The 11,247-nt window shown below is 39.2% G+C and overlaps 1 protein-coding gene across 5 annotated transcripts in view; it reads left to right on the top strand.

Moving 5' to 3' along the window:
- The window catches only part of arhgef37 (Rho guanine nucleotide exchange factor 37), a 79,287-nt gene that overhangs the window by 36,074 nt on the left and 31,966 nt on the right, over nt 1-11,247 (top strand). For 2 of the 5 annotated variants that reach the window (XR_015851404.1, XR_015851403.1), the window contains exon 17: nt 1,507-1,591. The exons of 2 other annotated variants lie outside the window; for them this stretch is intronic. The gene's annotated coding sequence lies outside the window, so the exon portion shown is untranslated. Of the gene's footprint in view, nt 1-1,506; nt 1,592-7,296; nt 7,358-11,247 lie in introns of those variants that run through there. One more of the 5 variants, XR_015851405.1, reaches the window with a different exon arrangement.

Here is an 11,247-nt window from a genome sequence, read left to right as displayed (position 1 = left end):
AGGCGCAAAGCAATGAAAGGAAGCTGACAGACAATTTAGAATTATTAATAAGTAATTATGGACTAAGTATAATTAACATCACATGATTCAGATATGTTTAAACCCAACAGAGAAGGCCTCGCAGGCCCTCAAGGCCCACCACTTATATCTACACACCTAACCATTCAGGTGAGAATATCAGAGTACCGTATTTTCGCACTATAAGGCGCACCTCAAAGCATTCCATTTTTTTCAACAGCTCACCATGCATGCGCCCTATAACACAGTGCGCCTTATATATCGACCAATATTGAGTTGCAAGAGGTGTTAGATGTGTGACGAAAATACTAATGCTTAACCTCTGGGAAATAATAAAACGTGTGTTCATTCATTTTGGGAGTGAATGGAGTTGTCAGAAAGCTGGTTTGTAATCTATGAATAAAGTTTGACTGACCTATCTGACTGTTTTGTTGACGTTCGCTTTAGCGCATCACCATCCAATGGATGCATAATGTACTGTAACTGTAGCACCTTATAGTCCGGTGCGCCTTATGTATGGTAATATATGACAAAAGACTATTTTTGGGGGGTGCGTCTTGTAATCCAGTGCACCTTATAGTGCAGAAAACACGGTAATTAAGAACTGGAGGTTTCTTTGCCAAAACTGGGTTATGAATCTCAATTAGTTAAAAGCATCTATTCAGTATGTATGTCCAAAGTGAGTCCCTGCACATCATTTTTTCCTTTTTCTTTCCAAGATTGGTTGTTAAACATTTAAAGATATTATAAGATATTGTATTTTGTCATGGGAGGTCATGGGATCAAATCCAGCTACCAGCGTTACTGTGCGGAGTTTGCATGTTCTCCCCGTGCTTACGTGGGTTTCCTCCAGGAACTCCGGTTTCCTCCCACATCCCAAAAACATGCATGTGAGCTCAATTTCCCAGTTTATAAAAATTGTAACAAAAAAATAATGTTTTTTACTTCACGGATTTAATCTATCGCCCTGCAATAAACATGTGTTGGATGACGTGCTCTTTATTCATTTATTTATTTATTTGTTTGTTTGTTTGTTTATCCCCAAATACAAATGATGTACTTCATGGTTAATACGGAACATTTGTGTCATGTTCTATTTTGACTAGTGCCACTTTGATTTATTTCACCTTCGAATCATATGTAAACCAAAATGCGCCACAATGTTTTTTGTCAAAAACATGCTGTTATCTAGTTTTGTCGCGCGCTGCCTTCAGGTGCCCCCCCATCTCTGTGGGACACTGGACAATTGTTGCCTTGGGCTGTATCTGTGGAAGAAAAAACTCTTCTTGACCAGACGGTTTGTTTTTTGTTTTTGGCTTTTTATTCAGGCACAAGACAAAAAACAACATCAACCATTAAATAACTAAAGGACACAACTAAATATTTGCACAAAAACAGCTCTAGAATACAATAATATAATACATAAACATGTGCCCGGAGGGAGTACACTCTTAAGTGCCTACCCCCTATTCTATTTTTTCTTTGCAGAGAAGAAATATTCAAAATCAAAACAAGAATATGGAACCTAACCCAACAAAAGGAAACTTGCTGCTCTACTTGCGAACGATCGTTTGTAAGTTGAATTTTTTTGTAAATTGCTTCAGTGCCATATTTTGTATGGGTTGTATGTTTAAGGCTTGTTTAAGTTACCTGTATTGTTTTAAAACCGAAAAACAAAAGTTTAATAAAATGATATTCTCTATAATGATACAAAGCAGACTAAATGATAAAAGCGTAGGACTGAAAAACAAAGCTACACATTAGACATTGGCATTCTGTGGTCTGTGCAGCCCTTTGAGATTCCTTGTGATTAAGGGCTATACGAATAAACATGATTTGACTATAATGAAAAATAAAGTTAAGTTCAACTTACTTTGGAAGAGTTAGGTGGTTAAAAGTGGACAAAAAAAAGCAATCCAACAATTTTCTCAACCGCATTAAGCTTTCTTATGCCACTTTCATTTCAAAAGAAACGGCTCGCATCTTCTTTACACTTTACACCAACCATATCGAATATATGCACAAGATATTAAACAATAAAAACGTAATGGTTCTTAGCGCGTTAGCGGTACAGTACACGTTATGTCCACACAAACTAGAAGCCGGATTTCTTCTTCAGGGTGGATGCTGTGTGACCCCTCACAGCGCCACACGCCTTGAGCGGTGGTAAGAAGCACTACAGTAGTGACCTCTACTCGAAAAAGGTGCACAATACAAAATGTAACTTACAACAATGTATTTTTCGACATCCCGGAAAAAATGTTCGTATCTACCATTTTACTTAAGTCAAATGGTCGTAAGTAGGGGAGCATCTGTATATGACATTTCGAACTTAAAATATTTTAAGGCCTCAGTGTGTAATATTTAACCACTAAATAATACTGTATTGTCTAATGCAAATGAAAACCAGTGCCACAGAGCACAGAGTAGCAGCAAGTTTCCAGACAAATATGGCGGCGACCTTTAGGTAGGGATTCCAGTATTTTAAAGAAATACCTTCTTTTTCGACCTACGATAAATTTATAAAAACATAACATTGGTATGATAGTTTAGGTACTTTACTTAGTATTTAAATCAATGTTATTCTTTTTTTACTGAATGAAAGTTTTTTTTGTACCATTAGGAGGGACTAAATATTACATACTGTCCATTATAGTTTGTTTTTTTCTTGATCCTTTTCATTGCACTCAATTTTCTCTTTACATTTATATTGTGTTAGTGAGGTTTAACCCTTTTCAATGGATAGGAACTTGTTTGTGTATGGATTTATATCACATATGAGCCCTTTTGTCTGTGTGTGTGTCAGCTTAGATTTGTTCCTCCATCAGCCATTTGGTGCAAAAATTTCTGGAGGCATCTGCTGGCCGCTGTTTGACTGTTGAGTGTGTGTCTTAGTGCGTGAGTTTGTTCATGCAGCAGAGTTGAATGTGCGGAAAGTAACAGATCTCTTGTCTATAAATATCTCTCCCCCAGCTAAAAGCCTTCTAAAAATAGATTGTTTACCTCTTAGTCACCCCCTAGCGTTGCACCAGAGAAATGCATGGCATTGATCTCAACCTGCAGTGAATTATCTTGAGGATGACCTTTAAAATCCCCATTACTGAAGAAATTATTCTTATCGTGCATATGTCGCCACGTGTGTGTCTGCGTGCATAAAGGGAACGGTTAACCAAATGTTCCTAATGGCAGCCTCTGGGTGACAGCCAACCATCTGTACCGTTGCATGCAATAGTGTGTGCGCGCCAGAGAGAAAACGTTTGGTGCGTAATGTAATAATGTCTTCTCTTCTTACACTCTTTGTTGTTTGTTGGTCAACAAAGGACAAACAAAATGCTTGAGGATTATCAGTTTTCCGGCTAGACAACAGCTTGAACATTTATTTTAGTTCTATTGTCACGTCATGTTTATTTGTACAGCCCTTAATCACAAGAAGTCTCAAAGGGATGTACAGACTAGTATTACACCAGCCCATGATCTAAAACCTATTTGAGAAGTAGAAAATAGTCAAAAACCTCAGCATGAGGAGAATGAACATACAGTACATAGACGTCATAAACATGAGATATAGGTAATGACAGAATCTCCGGTTGACAGCTTCCTGAGGTCAACATCATTCATAGGCTATTTCATATAACTGTCTTTTAAGCCTAGATTTAAACACTTTCACTGAGGTTGCAGATAGAATTTCAGAGGGCAGAGCATTCCACAACCCCATGGCCCCTATGGAGAACCCTCTCTAACCTGCAGATTTCTTCTTGGCTCTTGGGGTCAACACTAGACCTGCATTTTCTGAGCAGGAACATAGGAGGAAATAAAATCTGCAAGATATGATATACTAACAAAACAAGTACTGAAAATAATATATTATATATATATATATATATATATATATATATATATATATATAGATAGATAGATAGATAGATAGATAGATAGATAGATAGATAGATAGATAGATAGATATTGAAAGCAAAAAATACATCACACACATATATATATATATATATATATATATATATATATATATATATATATATATATATATATATATATATTGTTAAATATAAGTTAATTTGCTTTCAGGACAGATATTAGCTTAGATGGTAAGGCGCCCGCTTTGAGACTGGGAGGTCGGTGGTTCGCGCCCCGGCCGAGTCATTCCTAAGACTTAAAAAGTGGTCGGCGGCGCCCTCTGTTGGCTGCGGCTGCATCGGCTCGCTACAACGGGTCAGGTGCAATCGACATTTCGTTCTGTGTACATTGTTACACAGAATGACAATACAAGGAAATTATTATTATTATTATTATTATTAACATTGGTCTTTACACTGCAAAAAATGGAGGCAAAGAAAATATTGCCACATTAAAAAACAGGATTTATATTTTATTAATATTTTATATTTTACACTATTTTTAAGAAATTTTCCATATTGAAATAAATTGGCTTTTACCAATGTAAGAGGGAAAATCATGTCGACAGTGATACATTAGGCACGGCGGCGCAGTGGTTAGCGCATGTCATGGGAACCTCCTGCGTGGGTTCAAATCCAGCTCCAGACTTCCTGTGCGGAGTTTGTATGTTCTCCCCGTTGCTTGCGTGGGTTTCCTCTGGACACACCGGTTTCCTCCCACATTCCAAAAACATACATTTCAGGTGAATTGGCCGGTCCAAATTGTCCCTAGGTGTGAGTGAGTTGTCTGTCCCTGTGTGCCCTGCGATTGGCTGGCAACCAGTTCAGGGTGTCCCCTGCCCACTGCCCGATGATTGCTGGGATGGGCTCCAGCACCCCCGCGACCCTACTGAGGATAAGCGGTGCAGCTAATGAGATGAGATGAGATGAAATAAAAAAGGATAATTTTAAAACACTTAAAATCAGCGAAGTGCACGAGCTAAATAAATGATATATTATATAATTAAAAGAATTTAAAAAATCTGAAACGGCACGTTTTTATTCATCCTTTAAAAAAGCCTCGAGTTTGTTAGCAGTATAAAATAATAAAATCTCTTGACCACCAGGGTACCATTTCTGGTGACCTGTCTTGGGTAAGTACCAGGCTAAGTACCAGGCTGGTGGCGCAAATCCCTCTCCAAGTTGGGAAAAACAGAGTCCAGGCGTATGTTTTCGGTTGCAATGGGACTTGAACTTGTGTTGTAGTGTTAAAAGCACCAAACTTTTACCACTGGACTACCAGTAACACCCATTGATAGCAGTACTTGAAACCAAAAAATACATCACAGGGTTTGTGCAAAGGCAGGATTTTTCAATGGTTCAACTGGGAGTCCCATTTTTCCATAACATTTAAAGCTCCTGCAGTGCCCTCTGTTGACAACCCCGGGAGGCTTTAACAGTCTCCAAACAGCTGACTCTGCAAGTATGTACGAGGTAGGCAGGGTGGGGGAGGCTTTGATGCAGTTGGACATGCGTAGCGATAAGTGTATTAATCCTGTGCACTGCAGTCCTGTCAGTGCACATCTGTCAACCAACATCTGTGCTGTGTGCACATGCTTGTTTTGTCTTTTACAATACCTGGACATGCAATGCAGGAATAAGGTGCGGCTACACGCATGTAACATCTTCCTTACAAGCCAATATGTACATACAGCATACAAATTTGACACTGCAGTGTATACACTGTAAACATACAATACCAACACCGTAGTATAAACTGTATACAGCATGTTTGTATAGGCTATACACATGAACACCACACATTAGTATCTCAAAAGGCATAAAAGAGATGAACTGTTTTTGCTTATTGTTGGAGTAAATGCCCAACTAATGGAGGAACAAATCAAGGGCATAAATTTGGCATGGACTGAAGGAAACGTGTCTCCACCAATTTCGAGAAAGTATTGTTTTATCTCACTCCCATCAGGTGATTGACGAGTTATATCCCAGGGCGGCACGGTGGCTAAATGGTTAGCGCAGCCGGAGCACAATTCTAAGGTCCTGGTTTCAAATCCAGCTACCAGGCTTCCTGTGCAGAGTTTGCATGTTCTCCCTAAGCTTGCCTGGTTTTCCCCTGGGTACTCTGATTGTCTCCCACATTCCAAAAACATGAATTGGCCCATCCAAATTCTCCCTAGGTGTGAATGAACGAGTGAGTTGTCTGTCTCTTTGTGCCCTGCGACTGGCCGGAAACTGTCACAGACCAGGAGAGGAGAGAACCCAATCGCATAACGTTACTCACAATTTTTGGGGGAGAAGAGGTATGCGCGCACACTCGATCCAGAAATCGATGGTCGCGGAAGTAGATTGAAATCAAACAGATGGGGCCAAAAATAAAACAGGATCAAAACACAGGGAAAAACGGAGATTCATAGGACTTGCCATATCACACAGAGTCTAGCAGAAGTTTCGCAGACGCTCTGACACCAGGCAACTCGCAAGACTGCGTTTAAGTAGTCCGGCAGCAATCCGTCAACGTGTTTCAGCTGGTGTCAGTGGGCGGGGCCAATTGGGCGCCATGGCAACGTGACAGAACCTGGCGCCACACAGCGGGGACCAATTGGCCACCATGGCAACCATGACAGGAAACCACTTCAGGGTGTCCCTGCCCACTGCCAGAAGATGACTGGGATGGGCTCCAGCACCCCCGCGACCCTACTGAAGATAAGCGGTGCAGATAATGGTTGGATGGGTGGAGTTATGTCCCCATCATTGTTTAGTCCCTACCAATATTATGTGATCACTGAAAAAATTGCTATGTCCCCATCAACGGCGAGACCAAACCTACACTGGAATAAATTAACTAGTTTATCAGCTAACTAATGACCTACTTACACAAAAACACTCAAATATTTAGAGAATAAATTAATGTTGATTAGGCAGAACTGTGCTGATTAACTAATTAACCAACTGAAAGACGTCAATAACAATTAACTCTCTAAAACACTACCAAGCTACCTGCCTATACATAAGACTAATTATTGCATTCCTTACTTAAAGGGACACTATGTCATATTTGACCACTAGACGTTGCTGTATGGTATGTGCAATGGAAAACGGGTGCTACAAAGCACAAGATCGAAAAGAAATTAAGGAGGCTCAAAGTGACCAAACCGCATCATTTTTCCTCATATTTTTCTGCCCGGACTTTCACAAGGTTTTTGTTTTTAACAGCAAGATGGTGGCTACCTCTTGATGAGCCTCATGTACAAATACAAATTTCCTCACAATTTAAAAAAATGCACGTATGTATGATTGTTCATGTATTTTTGCTTACATTTTAAAATAATATTGTTGGTTTTTAATGAAGGAAGTTTTTTGCCTTTAGGAGGCGCCCCTTTAACTTATAAATGAAGTCGGCGGCTGAGTGGTTAGCGTGCACCCAGCCATGGTGCGGAGGTTTAGGGTTCAAGTCCAGCTACCGCAGCCTCTCCGTACGGAGTTTGCATGTTCTCCCCGTGCTTGCATGGGTTTCCTCCGGGCGCTCCAGTTTCCTCCCACATACTCAAAAACATCCATGTCAGGTAAATTGTCCCTAGGTGTGAATGAGTAAGTGAGTTGTTCATCTCTGTGTGCCCTGCGACTGGCTGGCAACCAGTTAAGGGTGATGGATGAAGTCTGCGTGCTCATCCTTTTGAATAACCAATAAATAGGTACCGCCCATTACTAAAAAAAAAAGTCCATGCCAAAAGAAAAGGAATACTGGATGGTTTGACTTTCTGTTATTAGCGCTAATTCTATTGTTCTGGGCTTAGGTGTGCACCAAATCAAAATCTTTGGTCTCACTATTGCCCTCTGGCATGAGGCAGGAGAAATGTGTGCCTCACTCTGGCTCTGCAAACACACGGCACAGTAATACGTTACATATTAATTTTATTAAAACCTATTCCAAATATAACGTGAAAACTCAGCAATTTTGAAAAAAACCTTTTTGAAGTTAAATGAGAAAGAAATTCCTTACTAATTCAATCTAACCAATAGACATATTTTTATTTCATATTTTCATAAGGCATAGCATCCCCTAACTCCATATCAATGGAATTAACATAGTACTATTTAATAGGATGACACATAATTAAGTCAAGCCCTTAATCACAGATTATTGCAAACTGTTGTGTAAACCCTATTTTGGTGTAAAATTTCTTAAACATGCAAAATGTGGGGAAATAGTACATTGTTTTTGCATAAAATCTATATATATTTCATCTGTATATTAGATTTAATGCATTTTGAAGACGGCATGTCTTGTTTCGCCCGCTACCATGAGGCAAGACAATTGTGTGCCTCACTCTCCTTCTTCAGACATTCAACAAGGTAAGGTAGGTTAACATACTATTTGTATTTATAATACTCATAGTGTGAAAATTCAGCAATTTTGAAAAAGATACTCCAAAATTATGACGTTAAATGAGAAATTAATATAACCATCGACTCGCTCTTCGTGGCTAAATGGGGCCAGATCCCTCTGCATTTCCGCAATATGTTTTCACTTTTCGTGATTACAGGTGAGGCACTGCCGCACCTGCCTCCCCTGACTGCACGTCACTGATAAAATACAGTGACAAACTCACTGGCAAACTCGTCAATTGACAATGTAAGTAGTGCGCTGTGGGAGTCTGACAGAACTGCTTTTCAGCCATATGGATGGACTAAGTGAATGTTCCTACTAACCAAGAAACTGACTCTAGACTGATGATCACTTTTTACTTACTGTACTTTTTTACCACTTAGTTTATTTTATCTCCTCTGAACCCACCATGGCTTGCTTTGTCCCCTGTCCATTTCTTCATATTCTTCTTTAAAAATGGCTGGTGCAAAAATTGTCTGATAATGAAAGTGTGTGTGTGCTGTGGTAAGGTGGGGCGGGGTTACCATGGGAAGTTATTGATGGCACTGACCTTCATCCTGGTGGAATGATGGTCATCGTGCTCCATAATAGATTGGACGTTCCACCGTCAACCGATGTTTGTCCGTGAGAGAATGACAGATATATGAGTATCCTGACTTGTCTCTGAGTCGATGTGCACCCCATTCTTTTTTTATTGCCTTGTTTTTTTCATATTAGCAGATTCAGATTCAGATTCAGATCTACTTTATTGTCATTCTAGTACACGTGTATACAGAACGAAATGTCGATACATCTGACCCGCACAGTTTCCTTGAATGTACAGATATAAATAAAATGTTGTATTGAGTTGTAGTATTGAGTGCTAATAATATACTAAATAATTATGGCTATGTATAGTATTTTACAGTAGCGCAAATAGTGCAAGAGGAGTAGCCAACCAGATGTGCAAAATGGGCAGTCAGGTAAACAAGTCAGGTAAACAGAACAATAACACTGTAACAATAACGCTGTAAGTACAATAGTGCAGAGAAACAGATGTGCAAGGAGTGGCTAGCTATAAAGAACTGCCAGTAGTGCAAAAAGTCAAACAGAACCCACAGATGTACAGATTAGCAGCAGTTTAGATTTACTATGTGTTTGAGTGACCATTTAACAGCATGACTGTTATTATTCATAATAACAGTAATAGTAGTATTGTCGTTCTTTGTATATATATATATATATACTGGACTGTCTCAGAAAATTAGAATATTGTGATAAAGTTCTTTATTTTCTGTAATGCAATTAAAAAAACAAAAATGTCATACATTCTGGATTCATTACACATCAACTGAACTATTTCAAGCCTTTTATTATTTGAATATTGCTGAATTTGGCTTACAGCTTAAGAAAACTCAAAAATCCTATCTCAAAATATTAGAATATCATGAAAAAGTATACAAGTAGGCTATCCAACTAATCACCTGAATCATCTAATTAACTCGAAACACCTTGCGAGGGTTTCCTGAGCCTTAAAAACACTCAGCTTGGTTCAGTAAACTAAATCACTGCTGATCTGACTGCTGTCCAGATGACCATCATTGATACCCTCCATCAGGAGGGTAAGACACAAAAAGAAATTTTTTAAAGAACAGGCTGTTCACAGAGTGCAGTTTCAAAGCATATCCACAAAAAGTCTGTTGGAAGGGAAACATGTGGCCGGAAACGCTGCACAACCAAGAGAGATGACCGCAGCCTTAACAAAATTGTGAAGAAGAGCCGCTTCCAGAATTTGAGGGAGCTTCAAAGACAGTGGGCTGAAGCTGGAGTCCAGGTATCAAAAGCCACAGTTCACAGACGTGTCCGGGAAATGGGCTACAATAGCCGTATTCCCATGGTCAAGCCACTTCTGAACTCAAGACAACGGAAGAAGCGTCTGACTTGGGCTATGGAGAAGAAGCACTGGACAGTTGCAGAGTGGTCCAAAGTCCTCTTTTCAGACGAAAGCAAGTTTTGCATTTCATTTGGAAGTCAAGGCGCCAGAGTCTGGAGAAAGGCTGGAGAAGAGCAAAATCCAAGTTGCTTGAAATCCAGTGTGAAGTTCCCACAGTCAGCAATGGTTTGGGGAGCCATGTCAGCTGCTGGTGTTGGTCCACTGTGTTTTATCAAGTCCAGAGTAAATGCAACTGTGTACCAAGAGATTTTAGAGCACTACATGCTTCCATCTGCTGAAAAGCTCTATGGAGATGAGTATTTCATTTTCCAGCATGATCTGGCACCTGCCCACAGTGACAAAACCACCAGTAACTGGTGCACTGACCATGGCATCACTGTCCTTGATTGGCCTGCTAATTCCCCTGACCTGAACCCCATCGAGAATTTGTGGGGTATAGTTAAGAAGAAGATGAAAGACACCAGACCTGCAAATGCAAATGAGCTGAAGGCCGCTATCGAAGCATCCTGGGCATCAATAACACCTCAGCAATGCCACAGGCTGATTGCCTCCATGCCACGCCGGATTGGTGCAGTAATCCGTGCAAAAGGATTCCCAACCAAGTACTGAGTGCATCAATGGACATTTTCAAATGTTTGATTTAGTTTTGCTGTTATAAAATTATTTTTTTACTTGGTCTGAGGAAGTATTCTAATATTTTGAGATAGGATTTTTGAGTTTTTTTTCAGCTGTAAGCCAAAATCAGCAATATTCAAATAATAAAAGGCTTGAAATAGTTCAGTTGATGTGTAATGAATCCAGAATGTATGACATTTTTGTTTTTTTAATTGCATTACAGAAAATAAAGAACTTTATCACAATATTCTAATTTTCTGAGACAGTCCAGTATATATATATATATATATATATATATATATATATATATATATATATATATATATATATATATATATATATATATATATATATATATATATATATAGGAGGCATATCCCCCT

This window comes from Urocampus carinirostris, chromosome 9 (assembly GCF_059441175.1).
Source record: "Urocampus carinirostris isolate Australia breed hairy pipefish chromosome 9, RoL_Ucar_1.0, whole genome shotgun sequence".
NCBI classification, from domain to species: Eukaryota; Metazoa; Chordata; class Actinopteri; order Syngnathiformes; family Syngnathidae; genus Urocampus; species Urocampus carinirostris.
The sequence above is the reverse complement of the archived record's forward strand: the minus strand, read 5'-3'. Positions and strand labels throughout refer to the sequence as shown.